At 35.7% G+C, this 15,781-nt stretch overlaps 1 non-coding gene across 1 annotated transcript; it reads left to right on the top strand.

Moving 5' to 3' along the window:
* Positions 1-9,771: 9,771 nt before the first annotated feature.
* Positions 9,772-9,892, top strand: LOC121138803. Its single transcript, XR_005875665.1, has one exon. It is a non-coding gene; the product is annotated as a U6atac minor spliceosomal RNA (small nuclear RNA).
* Positions 9,893-15,781: the final 5,889 nt, after the last annotated feature.

Genomic DNA, 15,781 nt, shown 5'->3' with positions numbered 1-15,781 from the left:
TCTGAACTTCTAGGCACTTCTACCAAGGTCTTCTTGATCTGTTTCTTAAAGTTTCAATTTTTTTCACTAGAAAACCAAAAACAGAAAAGAATAAAACCACAAAAACCTACTACCAAATGTTTTTGATTATGAAGGGAATCTTTTTGCAAGCATATTCTACATATAGTGTACAATCACGCATAATGATGGTCAAAGACTTAGTCTGTGTTAGAGACATTCAAAGAAAAACGGACTCATTCTTTTCCTTTCAAGTTGCATGACATTCCTATGAAGAAACTATGAAAATATCTGCTTAATATCTCAGGGGAAAATGCAACTAAATGACTCAGTCAATTAATAAGCATATGAAACAGCATATTTAAATGATGATGATAATGAGAAAAGGTAATTAGCATACAATAGAAGTATTCTATTAAAATAAGTTCAGCTAATCACAGGAATATATTTAATTGTATAAATGTTGCAAAGGTTAGAAAGTTATGTTTTACAGGTAAGCAGTTTGTTCTTTTCACTTTTTGGTATGTTCCTCAACAGGTGAGATGGAAAAACATATTAGATACAGTAATACTTCAGAGCTAACCATTTATATTTAGAATACCAGGTCAATAGTTTTTCTCCATAGTAGTAAAGCTACATGTGTTCATTAAAAAAGGAGCAGCTTGTGTCATAAAAAGAGTACAACTTTGAACTCAGGGAAGTCATATAAAGCTGTGGAAAGCTCTTAGAACCCTAGCATAAGGGAGAAAAGATATGAAAACCATACTTTGAAAAGAAATTTTATTTGTTTGTAATCTTAGTGTTTAAAACATTTCAGAGAACTAGATTGGATATGCATGTTTAAAATTAAATTTTAAATCTCTAAGTTAACAAATGGAATTAATCTCAAGGTATGTGAAATGAAGCTATCAATCTCACTATCTCCTCTCTATGGACATCTAATTTTCTTTTTCCTTCAAAATTATTAGAAAAGTAAGATAAATCACTTAAAGTTAACACTTTGAGGCTAATGAAAAAAATATAGGGCAGAATAATATAATGGTGCAATATTCCCTAATACACCAAGACATCTCTTTGATGCATCTCAAGTTACAAATTATGAATAAGTGTGCATTTAAGATTAATGCCACTTTCAGGATACAATCAGTTGTAGAAAGCCCAGAAAAAATTCTATCCAATTAGCTAAGTGTGCCTGATCTACATTCTATATTAATCTCCTTTCTTGAATATGAAACCTAACATTGATTTAGACATACTTCAACATTCCTTAGTCACTTACAGAAAACAGTAAAACAGATACTAGAAGCAACTGAGAAACATGCCAAAATTATGTTGGAGTTTTTTAGATATAGAATGCTCTTCATCTTCTCTCAGAAATCATGTTATAAGAAAGTCTTTCTAAAATACTTCTTCAGTCCATGTTACCTTTTAAACATATACTTGCTATGGATATTAGAAACAGAAAACATGCATTGTTTCAGAAGGAAATAATTTATGAGACCCAAGGTTGCTAGACTTTATGAATAGATGGATTTCTGTATTAAGCTTGTCCCATAGCCCCAACCTCAACCCATCTCCCTTTCTGTTCCCCAAATTGACCCTCCCTTTCCAGTGGTTCATCCTACCATCCATTCATTCATCCATAACTATATATTACCCTAATTTTCACTTATTAGAAAACTATCCCCCTATTCTGTAACTCTACAATTAACTCCATTTCAATGGATTATAGGTTGATTATTATTGACTTGACTTAAAATCTCATATCCACACAAAAGTTTGTACATATTATTAGTTTTTCTGATTCTGAGATACACAGGTTTTTTGAAACACTTTTTTCATTATATATTTAAATTAGAAACAAGCTTTCTTCCCATGTCAGTTAAAGCTCCCTCTCCCTCCGCTCCATGCCCACTTCTTCCTACTACCCCCCCAAGCCCACCACCCAATTCCCACTCTGTTCCCCGAGGAGGGTAAGGCCCTCCATGGGGGATCTCTATTATTTCATTCCAGGGAGGGCCTAGGTCCTCCCCCATGTGTTCAGGTTTAGAGAGCATTCCCCAATGGGGAATGAGTGCCCAAAGTCCAGTTGTGTGCCAGTGATATATACTGATCTATTACCCAAAGCCCCATAGATAGCTTAGGTCTCTTCACTGACACCAACATTCAGGGGGTCTGGATCAGTCCCATGCTAGCCTTTCAGCCATCAGTTTAGGGTCCAAGATTCCCCACTTGCTTTGGTCAGTTGTTTCTCTGGGTTTCAACAGCCCAGTCTTGACCCCGTTGCTCATCACTCCTCCCTCTCTGTCACTGGGTTCCAGGAGTTAATTTCAGTGTTTAGTTGTGGGTGTCTGCCTCTGCTTCCGTCTGTCACTGAATGGAGGTTCTAGGATGGCATGTAACAAAGTCGTTAAAATCATTTTCAGGGAGGGGCATCTAAGGCAGCCTCTCCACTATTGCTTAGTTGGCCAGTTGGTGTCATCCTTGTAGATCTCTGGGACTCTCACTAGTGCCAGATCTCCCCTTGAACCTAGAATTACTCCCTCTACTAGAGTATTTCTCATTCTGCTCTCTTTTATTCCTTCCCCAACTCAAACTTCCTGCTCCTCTATGTCATCCTCTCCCCTCCCCTCCTTTTCTCCCCCTCTCTTTTTTCCTGGCTCCTTCTCCCCTCTCCCCATGCTCCCAATCTGCTCAGGAGATCTTGCTCATTTCACTTTCTCTGGGGTACAATGCATATCTCTCTTAGTGTCCTTCCTGTTTCCAAGACTCCCTGGCTGTGGAATTGTTCACTGACACTCCAGTGATTAATGTCTAAAATCCATATATGAGTACGTACATACCATGTTTGTCTTTTTGTGACCGGGTTACTTCACTCAGGACGGTTTCTGCTAGTGTCATTCATTTGCGAGCATATCTCAAGATTCCATTGCTGTTTTCTGCTGAATATGACTCCAAAGTGTAAATGTACCACATTTCTTCTATCTACTCTTCAGTTGAGGGGCATCTAGGTTGCTTCCAGGTTCTGGTTATTACAAATATAGCTGCTATAAACATAGTGGAGCAGATGTCCTTGTTGTATGAATGTGCATCTTTTGGGTATATGACTAGGTGTGGGATTGTTGGATTTTGTATTTAACTGATTCCCATTTTCCTGAGGAATCTTCATACTGATTTCCATACGGGCTGTACTAGTTGTCACTTCCACCAGCAGTGGAGGAGTGTTCCTCTTTCTCCACATCCTCTCAGACATAAATTGTCATTGGTATTTTTTTATTTTATTTTAGCCAGTCTGACAGTAGTAAGATGGTATCTTAGAGTTGTTTTGATTTACATTTCCCAGATGCCTAGGAATGTTGAGCACTTTCTCCTGAGTTCTCAGACATTTTGGACTCCTCTATGGAGAATTCTCTTTAGTTTTGTATACCAATTTTTTTAATGTAAACTATTTTATCATCTGCAAATAGTGAATTTTTTACCTCTTGCTTTCCAATTTGTATTCCCTTGATCTCCTTTTGTTGCCTTATTGCTCTTGCTAGAAATTCAAGTACAATATTGAAGAGGTATGTAGAATGTGGGCAGTCCTGTCATGATTCTGATTTTAGAGGAGTTGCTTTGAGTCTATCTTTATCTAGTTTGATGTTGGCTGTTGGTTTGCTGTATATAGCTTTTATTATGTTTAAGTATGTTCTTGTTATCCCAGATCTATCCAAGACCTTTATCATGAAGGGGTCTTGGATTTTTGTCCCCGTTTTCATTTTTGATTTTGTTAAATAATGTGCTCTCTCTCTCTGCATTTTAGTTTGTTTGGATAAAGGTATATCTGTCTTGTTGATTTTCTCAGATAACCCATTCTTTGCTTCATTGATTCTTTGTAATGTTTTCCTGGTTACTACTTTATTGATTTCAGCCCTCAATTTGATTATTTCCTGGTGTCTACTCCTCCTGAGTAAGTTTGCTTCTTTTTGATCTAGAGCATTCAGCTGTGCAGTTAATTCTCTAATGTGATTGTTATCCAGTTTCTTCATGTGAGCACTTAGTGCTATGAACTTTCCTCTCAGCACTGCTTTCAAAGTGTCCCATAAGTTTGGGCATGTTGTGTTTTTAGTCTCATTGAATTTCAGGAATGCTTCAATTTCTTTTTTTATTTCTTCCTTGATGTAGGTATGGTGCAATTGTGCATTGTTCAATGTCCATGAGTTTGTAGGGTTTCTGCATTTCGTGTTGTTGAATTCCAATTTTAATGCATGGTGATCTGATATGATACAGGTGGTTATTCCAATTATTTTGCACCTGTGGAGATTTCTGTGTTTCTTATTATGTGGTCGATTTTAAAGACGGTTCCATGTGGCCCTGAGAAGAATGTATATTCTTTTGTGTTTAAATGGAGTGTTCTATAGATGTCTGTTAAACCCAGTTGGTCATAACTTCTGTTAGTTCTTTTCTTTCTTTGTTAAGTTTCTGTCTGTAGATCCTGTCTAATGATGAGAATTGAGTGTTGAAGTTTCTGACTACTAGTGTGTGAGATTGTATGTGTTAGTTGAGATTTAGTAATGTTTCTTTCACGAATGTGTGTGCCTTTGTATTTGGGGCATAGATGTTCAGAATTGAGACTTCATCTTGATGGACTTTTCCTGTGATGAATACAAAATATCCTTCTTCATCTCTTTTGATTGATTTTAATTTGAAGTATAATGTTTTAGACAATAGGATTTCTACACCAGCTTGTATCTTAGGTCTGTTTGATTGGAAAATCTTTTCCCAACCCTTTACTCTGAGGTAACGTCTGTCTTTGATGTTGAGATGTGTTTCTTGTATGCAGCAGAAGGATGGGTTCTGTCTTCATATCCATTCTGGTAGTCTGTGTCTTTTTATAGGCAAGTTGAGACCGTTGACATTGAGGGATATTAATGACCATTGACTGTTGGTTCTTGTTTGTTTTTTTTTATTTATTGGTGGTGGTGTTATTGTGTGTTGGTTTTCCTCCATTTTTCTTTTGGTGTTTGGTAAAGTGGGATTATCTATTGCCTATGTCTTTGTGAGTATAGTTATCTTCGTTGGGTTGAACTTTTCCTTCCAGTAATTTCCGTAGGGCTGGATTAATGGATATGTAATGTTTAAATCTGGCCTTGTCATGAAATACTTTGTTTTCTGAACATATGGTAATTGAAAGCTTTGCTGGATACAGTAGTCTACACTGGCATCCTTGTTCCCTTAGTGTTTATAGGACATCTGTCCAGGATCTCCTGGATTTCATAGTTTCCATTGAGAGGTCAGGTATAACATGGATAGGTCTGCCTTTATATGTTACTTGGCCTTTTTCTTTCACTGCTCATACTATTTTCTCTTTATTTTGTATATGATGTTTTGATTATTATGTGGTGAGAGGACTTCTCTTTTCTGGTATAGCCTATTTGGTACTCTGTAAGATTCTGGTATTTTTCCATATAGTTTTTATTTAACTTTTTTACGCATGTCACTATCAGTTCCCTCTCCCTCCCCTCCTCCCCCACCCTGCAATCTTCCCAACCCATCACCCCCACTCCACCCCCCCCCTCTGCTCCCCAGGGAGGGTAACAGCCTCCAAGAGGGATTTTCAGGGACTATCACATCATCCCGGGAAGGGCCCAGGTTCTTCCTCATGTGTCCAGGCTGAGAGAGCAACCCTCCACGTGACATGGTTTCCCAGAGCCCTTCTATATGCCAGCAATAAATACTGATCCCAAGGCCTCCTTTCTGTCACCCAGGTTTGGTGGGAAGGTGTCCTGATCAGTCCCATACTGGCTCCTCAGTCATCAGTCTGGGGTCAACGTGTTCCCCCTTGTTTAGGTCAGCTGCCTCTGTGGGTTTACCAGCCCAATCTTGATTCCTTTGAAATTACTCTTCTTTGCAACTGCATTCCAGGAGTTCAATTCAGTTCACAGCTGTGGGTGTCTGCCTCTGCCTCCATCACCCATTGGATGAGAGTTCTAGGATTGCATATAAGGTAGTCATCATTCTATTTTTATACACATATTTTATTGGCATATCATTCTTTAGGTTAGGGAAGTTTTCTTCTATGATCTTGTTGAATATTTTTATGTAACTTTGAGCTGTATTTCCTCACCTTCTTCTATATTATTCTCAGTTTTGGCTCCTTCACAGTGTCCCACATTTCCTGAATATTTTGTGTTAAGGATTTGTTGAACTTTAGATTTTCTTTGGTTGATAACTGTATATCCTCTAATGAGTCTTCCACACCTGAGATTCTCTCTTTCATCTCTTGTATTCTATTGGTTATACTTACATCTGTAGTTCCTGTTCGTTTTCCCAGCTTTTCTATTTCCAGCATCCCCTAATTCTGTGTTTTCTTTATTTTTTCTATTTCAGCTTTCAATCTTTCAACTGTTTGAGTTGTTTCCTTCATTTGTTTTTTTTCTGGGCTCTCTTTAGATTCTTTCAGAGATTTGTTTATTTCTTGAATTTTTTGGTTTGTCTTTTCCTGCGTTACATGTATTTTTCTTTGTTTTTTTTCTATTTCTTTAAGGGATTTCCTTGTTTCTGCTTTGAGGGTCTCTATCATCTCAATAAAATAATTTTAATGTCTGTCTCTTCTGCTTCATCTTGTTGTGGGTTTCAGGTCTCTTGGTGTGGGGTCTCTAGATTCTGGTGGAGTCATATTGGTCTTTCTATTGCTGAGTATGTTCTTATACTTTTGTCTCCCCAACCTTTATTCCAGTGGGTGCAAGTGTGATCTCTTTGTCTCCACTGGTCTCCTTCTTTCCTGAAGCCAGGCACTCAGGTGGGGAGAGCCAGAGATGGGGTCTTGCAGGGCTCATGTCTTTACTCTCGATGCAGGGAATGGCCTTTGGAAGACTGAGGGAGTGTGTGATGGGAAAGGAAGTGGTCCCCCGCAGGACCCAAACTCACCTGAAGCTGGGCACGCCAGGGGTTGGGGAATGGAAAGCCAGATTTTTTCTTTTTTTTTTTAACCTCTCTTTTTTTATTAATATTTTTTTTATTTTCCATTTTAAATTTAGATAAGAAACAAGGTTGCTTCACAAGTCAGTACGAGGTCAGATTTTTTTTCTTTAAGTCAAGATTTTTTCTATTTCTATCTACTTACTTGAAAATATTACTAGTTCATTTTTAATGACTGAGTAATACTCCATTCACTAAATAGTAATTCACATATTATTTATGAATTCTTCTTTAGAGGGGCATCCCATTTTTGTATTTTGTTTTAGTTTTCCAGTTTTAGACTACTATTAATAAAATATTAATGAAGATGGATAATGAAAATGTCTGTGGTACAACCAAGTGTGTTTTGGGTATATGACCAAGAGCGGTAGAGCTGGATATTCATATAGAGCAATGCTTGTCTTCTTGAGGAACTACCACATGGATTTTACAGTGGTAAAATTTCCCTTTCCATTAGCAATGGATACGTGTTCCACTTTCTCAACATCCTTGTCAGCATTAACTGTCAATTCTTTTTATTAGTTTTATCCATTCTGAGAGTTAGAAGATGAAATCAAAATGTAGGTTTTATTTGTACTTCGCTGGTGACTAAAACAACTGATAATTTCTTTAAATATTTATTATGCTTTTGAATAACCTATTCTGTTGGCTTCTGTATTGTCCAAGTGATGATGTCATTTCTATGAAGAATTTTTAGTTTCAGAAATGTCTATGCTATTGGTCTTATGTTAAGAATATAGTCTCCTGTGACTATGCATTTCAGGTTGCTTCCCATGTCCTTTTCGATTAGGTTCACTGTAACTGGAATTATGTTGAACTCTTGATCCACCTGGACTTGCGTTGTATACAGGGCATCAAATAAGGATCTATATGCATTCTTCTACTTGTTGATGTCCAGTTATGCCAGTGCTATTTGTTGAAGATGTTTTCTTCTTTCTTATTTATTTATTTTAAATGTTATTTTTCATTTTACATACAAAAACAATTTCCCCTCCTTCTGCTCCCTTACCTCCCCCCTTCCCACATTCCATCCTCACATTATAGAGGATAAGGCCTTTCTTGGGGACTCAACAAAGTCTGGACTACCAAGTTAAGACAGGGTAAAGCCCTTCCTCCCTGTATCGAGGTTAAGAAGAAATATCACCATAGGAAATGGGCTCCAAAGAGGCAATTCATGCACCTGGGATATGTCCTATTGCCATTGTTAGGGTCCCCCAACAATCAAGTCCCATAACTGTCACATACACTCAGATCTCTAGTTAGGTCCCATGCAGGGTCTCCAACTGTCTGTCCATAATTCATCAGCTCCCACTAGCTCAGGCCAGCTATCTCTCAGGTCTTCCCATTAATTGTCTTGACCACCCATGATCATATGATCCCTCCTCCCTGTCTTCAACTGAACTACAGAAGCTCAGTCCAATGCTTGGCTGTGGTTCTCTGCATCTGCTTCCACCAGTTACAGTATGTAGATACCATAATGACATTTAGGATAGCTACTAACCTTATTAAAGGGGAAGGCCCAATCAGACACCCTCTCCAATGTTGGTAGGAGTATTTGCTAGGATCATTCTCATGAATTCCTGAGAATTCTTGAGACACTAGGTTTCTCTTTCACCCCATAATGGCTCCTTCTATAAAAATACCTCTTTCCTTATTCTCTCCTTCATTCCTCCCCCAACTTATCCTTGATTCCTCATCATCACTTCCCCTAATCCATCCCTTCTCACCACACCCAGTTTACCCAGGACATTTTAACTATTTTCCCTTCCTGGGGTCCTCTATGTGTATCTCTATCATGGTTCCCCTTTTTAGTTAGTTTCCTTGGGGTTGTGGATTGTAAACTGCTTATCCTTTGCTTTATATCTAATATCCACTTACGGGTTAATATATACCATATTTGTCTTTCTTGTTTTGGGTTACCTCACTCAGGATATTTTTCTCTAGTTCTATGCATTTACCTACAGATTTCATGATGTCATTGTTTTTTACTTCTTAGTAAGTAATATTTCATTGTGCAATTAAGGAAAACCAAGGAAAGTAATAAAGCAAATCTCAATGCTTTTGTTTTTCATTGTTTAATTTTGCCTTCTTTGTCAAACATCAGGTGTTTATAATTGTGTGGATTTATTTGAGGGTCTTAGATTTAATTCCCTTGATCCCTGTGTATTTTTTAAGCCAATACAAAGCTGATTTTACTACTATAGCTCTATAGTAGAGCTTGAAGCCTAGCATGGGGATAACTACAGAAATTTCTTTATTGTACAAGATTGCTTTAGCTTTCCTGTGTTTTTATTTTAACACATGAAATTGAATATTGCTCTTTCTAGGTATTTGAAGAATTATATTGGGATTTTGATGGGTATTCATTGAGTTTGGATTGTATTTGGGAAGATTGCCCTTTTTAATATATTAAACCTACCTATTTCTGAGAATGGGTGATCTATCCATCTTCTGATATCTTCTTTATTTTCTGTCTTAAAGACATAAAATTTTTGTCATACATGTCTTTCTCTTGTTTTGTTTGAGTTACTCCCAGATATTTATATTATTTGTTGATACTATCAGTGGTGATGCATTTCTCACTTCTTTCCTAGTCGATTTGTCATTTATATATAGGATGTCTACCGATTTTTTTTAGTTTATCTTGTATCCAGCCTCATTAATTAAGGGGATTATCAGCTGTGGGAGTTCCCTGGTAGAATTTTTCAGGAAACTTATGCATATTACCATTATCATCTGCAAAAAGTGATAGACTTCTTACTTTCCAATTTGTATCCCACTGATCTTCTAATATAGTCTTATTACTCCAGCTCAAAGTTGGAGGAGAAAAAGTTAGACTCCCTTGACAAGGTTGGAAGAATCCCTTGGGACTAAAAATGCCCACACAGTTTAGTCATTGCTATTTATTTCCTAGTTATTTTAATAAGTAATACTTACACAACCAGAATTTAGGTTTTGCTCTATCAAATTTGCACAGTATCAACAAATTATTTTCAAAATGTTTCACAAAATGTTCTCAAAGTTAGGAGGGTCTAACATTCATGGTAAGAATTTAAATCATTTGTCTCTTTGTATTTTAAAGCCTCCATAATCTGTAAGGTTTTTCATTCTTTGATAAAAAAAATATTTATTCTTTTCTCACATAATAAATACCAATTGTGGATTACTCTCTTCACTCCTCCCTGTCTCTACATCTCCCCCAAGTCCACCTCACCCATGTACCCCAAGGAAAAGAGCATGCCTCCAGGTATGCAAGGTGAATAGGGCACATGAAGATACAATAAGACCAGGCACAAATGTTCATGTCAAGGTAGGTAAAAGCAAACCAATAGGAGGAAAAGGGTCCCAACAGCAGACAAAATAGATAGATTAAACCTCTCCCACTCCCAATGTTAGGATTACCCTCAAACACTAACACAAAAGTCATAATATATATGCAGAGTACTTTCCTCAGACCCATTAATGCTCAGCTATCCTGGAATCTTCTATACTCTTGCTCCCCCAAATCTTCCTCTTCTTCTTTTGTGTTTTTTTAGGAATTTTACATGTAATATTAATTCTCTCCCCAGCTCCAGTGTCACAATTTTATGTTCATTATTCAGAATTTATATTCATGCTTTCCAAATGATGGTTTCCCTGACAACTCTACCACATTTCTCCTACAGTGATCTCTGAGGAAACAGAACACACCATTTTCTTGCATATCATTTTCTCCTGACAAATAGTGTTATTTTTAGAATTGACTGTAAAATATTATTTTTCAGTATAAATGTTGCTTTGAACATAGTAGGTCTCTAAGTGTATTTATAGGATAAAAGTCACTTTCATGAACTACAACTCTCCGGTGGTCTTTATTTAAAGATATTTTTTTTCCTTTTTATAATTGTTTCCTCCTGGCACTGGCCTCTATGGCTATGCTGCCTTTAGTGGTGAGGTTTTAAGACTATTCATGCATGACCTACTAAAAGTTCATGTTTCAGAAATAAGTGTCATTTATGTCAGAACATAGAAACTTCATGACATTTCTGAGGTCAGTTTCTAAAAACGGAAACAAAGCTTTTCAGTTCCTTCCATGATGACCTGATTGAATGTTGAATTTTAAATGACACATTTAGGTATGACATTTTCTTGTCAAAGGAACATTATAATGGTTATCAATGTCTACATCATCTGACAGAGCTAAGAAGAATATTGTCATTTACTCAGGCATGCATAGCTAAGCTTGAAGATGGATAATAATGAAACTTAACTTCTCTATAAGAATTATGTGAGGGATACAATATGGAATACAGTTATCACATTACTTACAATTTATATCTATTTTAAGGAAAATTACAAACATAATATGTATGCATCAAATTCATTTTGTGAAAATTTAGACTATATAAGAAATTGACATATTCATTAGACATTAACAAAAATATTTTACTTATGTAAGTACTTATCACTTTTCCTCATGTGATTAAGCATCTGAAGTTATTCAGGAATTAATACTAATGGCTCATTGAACAGCAAAAGTATTTTATGAATACATGTTTCTGAATTCATTTCAGTTTAAATTACTGTCACATATTTCACTGAATATTTATCTAATGGATGGCAATCATATTTTATTATTTCTAGGCTGTTTTTAACATAAAGGGCTTAGTGTGCATTTTTTCTGTGTTGTGGAGTTGGTAAAGACAACAAGACTTAAGGCAGAAAAAAATTACAAGTTTCATATTTAGCTGTTATAATTAAAGCTTATATTCATATTTTCAAAACATTTTCAGACCATATTCTGGTGGAACTCTGTCATCACACAGTATTGAAGTCATGTTACATATTCATAGCATAGCTGTTTCCTGTAAATGGGGCTGAAGTCATTATTAGGCAGATAAGAGCACTGTACCCTTTTCCAGACAACTGGGGTTTATTCTCTTCACCCAGAAGTGGCTAAGTATCATCTGTATTCCAGATCCAGGGCATGCAATGCTGTGTTATGGTCAACACATGCACTAAGCACACATAAGTTATTACAGCAGACAAAAACACTGAGAAACATGTAAAATGAGTAAACTTTAATTTAATTATAAATCACACAAATTTAAATCAAATTATTACCTTAAAATACTAAGTCAAGTTGATAGTGATTAAATCAATTGTGTTATTTTACTCATGACAATATATTATAGCTTCATTCATTTTGTTAGGTAATGAATCAACAGAAAAATTTTGAAATAATTATGCTAGATATCTTTTTATACACTGGTTAACATGCTGATAAAAATCAGTGCATAGTCAACATGTCCACTTATGCATGTTTTAAGAAGTGCTGTGAAGTATGTAAATTTTTCAAATAATGTATAAAAATAGCCAGAGCAATATTCAAATGAAGGTTTTCATTCCCACTGTCTCTGTGGGAAGCAGTGTTAAATCTATAAATGATAGCAATTTCAAATGTATTAGATCAAATCTATTATTAGAATGTTGTAGGCCTAAAAACAGTATGAAGCTTCATTAATATTTCTAAAAGTGATAGAAAAACATTCAGGCACTGAATATTTTAAAATATAAATTAAGAAGATATAGAATATATTGTTGTCCTTGGGCACAGAGAAACTCAGCCAAGCCAATACTTTTCCTCATATTTAAAGTAGTTCTAATAAGGGTAGAAGCAGTGATGAACATGAGGGAGGGGAAATAGTGGAGTGTAGGTTCTGTGAAACCTTGTTCAGGCTTTTGCTTCCATGCCTTGTGCTTCCCACAAAGTCCAGTTGTGCACTCTGCAATGATACAGCCCTTATTCAATGGTTGTATCAATGAAACTACAGTCCTCCTCCTCAAAGCTACCACAGGAATCAATGATCAGTAAGAACAAATCCACTCAGACTTCCTCTACATTTCAATGTACTCTGCCTCACAATATTTGTAGTTCTGAGATGACTGAAAAGATTCTGTGAGCTGAAATTCTGTATATTTCTAGTTTTTTAATTTTGCTAAAAAATAATTCATCATTCAATATATTCTTATTGTGATTTACTCTGCCCCAACTCTCAACTTCCCAACCAACCCATTCCACACACTTTTTTTCTATTATTACATTGGAGATAGTGATGTTTAAAACTAAATAATACTAACAGTATCAAATAAAATTAATTAAAACACAAATGAATATGAGAAAATAGAGAAAAAAGACCCAAATAAATGGTAAAGGATGCACATAAATATTCTTTTATAAATACTCATGAAAACAATAAAAATAAAATTTGAAAACATAATATATAAGTAAAAGTTCTAGATGAACTTTAAGAAGTGCCATGAGAAATTATTATGAAACAAAAATATCCCAAAAATGCAAATGAACTGGTCTTTTTCTTGTGATCATTTTGTGCACAGAAGATGAGTGCACATTTATAACTGAATACCTGACACAAGTTTCCCTGTGAATACACACACACACATACACACGTACATGCACATGCACACACATATGCACATGCACATGCACACACACATGTGCATGCACACACACACACACATGCACATGCTCATACACACTAGCATAGAAGCACTCATGTTGAAAGGAATGAACCAAAAATAGAGTATCATATTTTTATTCAGATTGTAACACCTGTTTTATGTCCCATTTGATTCATTTCTCATAATTAACTTAACATTATCAGAAATTCAAAATATTTTGTTCAGTACTTATAGTACTTAATGCTTGGGACTTCTTTGGATTTCCATGTGTTTAATTCTCTGTGTTATAGTTTCATGATTGTTAAATGTGTATGACTGTGTATTGCAGAGTCCCAAGTGTAAAAATATAGAATTATGGAAGGGAAATTTTATTTTCTAAAACAACATATAGTTATTATTTCCCAATTTAAATTTTGTTGTCATACTCTTATTACAGTAATAACATACTTTTTGACCAATTTGTTGCATAAAATCACATGATATTTGGGATAATTGTTAAACTGTAATTAGTCATGCTTGATGTACCTGTAGTTAAGGAACCAAACAAACCTCAGAGAAACCTCTCCCATTTACTGATATGTAGATGAAAGTCAATGTGAGAGCATAGGATAGTAGTATAATATTCTGTCATACGTATCCATGAAAACAATAAAAATAAAATTGGAAAATATGATATATAAACAAAAGTTGTGTATGGCTTTAAAGAAAATGTTAGTTCTGTACAGCATTTTTATTTTTTTGAAAAAACTTTTTATTACATATTTAAATTAGAAACAAGCATGCTTCCTGTGTCTGTCCCAGGTCCCTCTCCCACCTGTTACCCCCCACCTTTACCCCAAGCCCTTCATCCAATCCCAATCCATTCCCCAGGGAGAGTTAGGCCCTCCATGGGGATCACTAGAGTCTGTCATTTTTTCCGGGGAGGGCCCCGGCCCTCCCCCAAGTGTCCAGATTGAGAAAGTAGGTGTTTTACCTAATTGAATTGTGTGCTATAAAATTTTGTCTTCAGAAATTGTGCTCATTTATATATTTTTTATATTTTTTATATTTTCATTTTTAAATTTAAATTAGAAACAAGGTTATTTCACCTATCAACTCCAGGTCCATCTACCTTTCCTTCCCCTCCTGTTATCCAAGATCACTCCAAGACCTCTATCATGAAGGGGTGTTGGATTGTGTCAAAGGCTTTTTCTGCATCTAGTGAGATGATCATGTGATTTTTGCTTTTTAGCTTATTTATATGGTGGATTACATTGATGGATTTTCGTATGTTGAAACATCCCTGCATCTCTGGGATGAATCCTACTTGATTGTGTGGAATAATTGTTTTGATGTGTTCTTGGATCCGATTTGCCAGTGTTTTATTGAGTATTTTTTCATCGCTGTTCATGAGGGATATTGTTCTGAAGTTCTCTTTCTTAGTGTGTCTTTATGTGGCTTGGGATCAAGGATATTGAAGCCTTGTAGAAGGAGTTTGGCAAAGGCCCTTCTGCATCTATTGCATGGAATATTTTGAGAAGAATTGGTATAAGTTTCTCTTTGAATTTTTGGTAGAATTCTGCACTGAGGCCATCTCGACCAGGGCTTTTTTTGTTGGGAGACTTTTGATGACTGCTTCTATTTCCATAGGGATTATAGGTCTATTTAAATTACTTATCTGTTCATGATGTAATTTTGGCAAGAAATAGTTATCTAGAAAATTGTTCATTTCCTTTAAATTTTCGAATTTTGTGGAGTACATGTTTTCAAATTATTACCTGATGATTCTCTGACTTTCCTCAGAGTCTGTTGTTATGTCCCCCTTTTCATTTCTGATTTTGTTAATTTGCATGTTCACACTCTGCTGTTTGGTAAGTTCGGACAAAGGTTTTTCTATCTTGCTGATTTTCTCATAGAACCAAGTCTTCATTGCATTGATTCTTTCTATTCTTTTCCTAGTTTCTACTTTATTGATTTTAGCCCTCAGTTTGATTATTTCCTGGTGTCTGCTCCTCCTGAGTGAGTTTGATTCTTTGTGTTCTAGAGCTTTCAGCTGTGCTGTTAATTCTCTAGTATAATTTTCTCTAGTTTCTTCATGTGGGCACTTAGTGCTATGAACTTCCCTCATAGCACTGCTTTCAAAGAGTCCCATAGGTTTGGGTATGAATTCTCAGAAGTCATTAATTTCTTTTGTTATTTCATATTTGTCCCAAGAATTGTTGCGTTATTCAATTTCCTTGAGTTTGTAGGGTTTCTGCGATTTCTGTTGTTGTTGAATTCTAATTTTAATGCATTGTGGTCTGATAAGATGCATGGAGTTATTCCAATTATTTGTACCTGATGAGGTTTAATATGTTGCCAAATATGTGGTCAATTTTTGAGA

This window comes from Mesocricetus auratus, unplaced genomic scaffold (assembly GCF_017639785.1).
Source record: "Mesocricetus auratus isolate SY011 unplaced genomic scaffold, BCM_Maur_2.0 Super-Scaffold_2245, whole genome shotgun sequence".
Taxonomy (NCBI): domain Eukaryota; kingdom Metazoa; phylum Chordata; class Mammalia; order Rodentia; family Cricetidae; genus Mesocricetus; species Mesocricetus auratus.
Note: the sequence above shows the minus strand (reverse complement) of the source record. Positions and strands in the feature narration are given on the sequence as shown.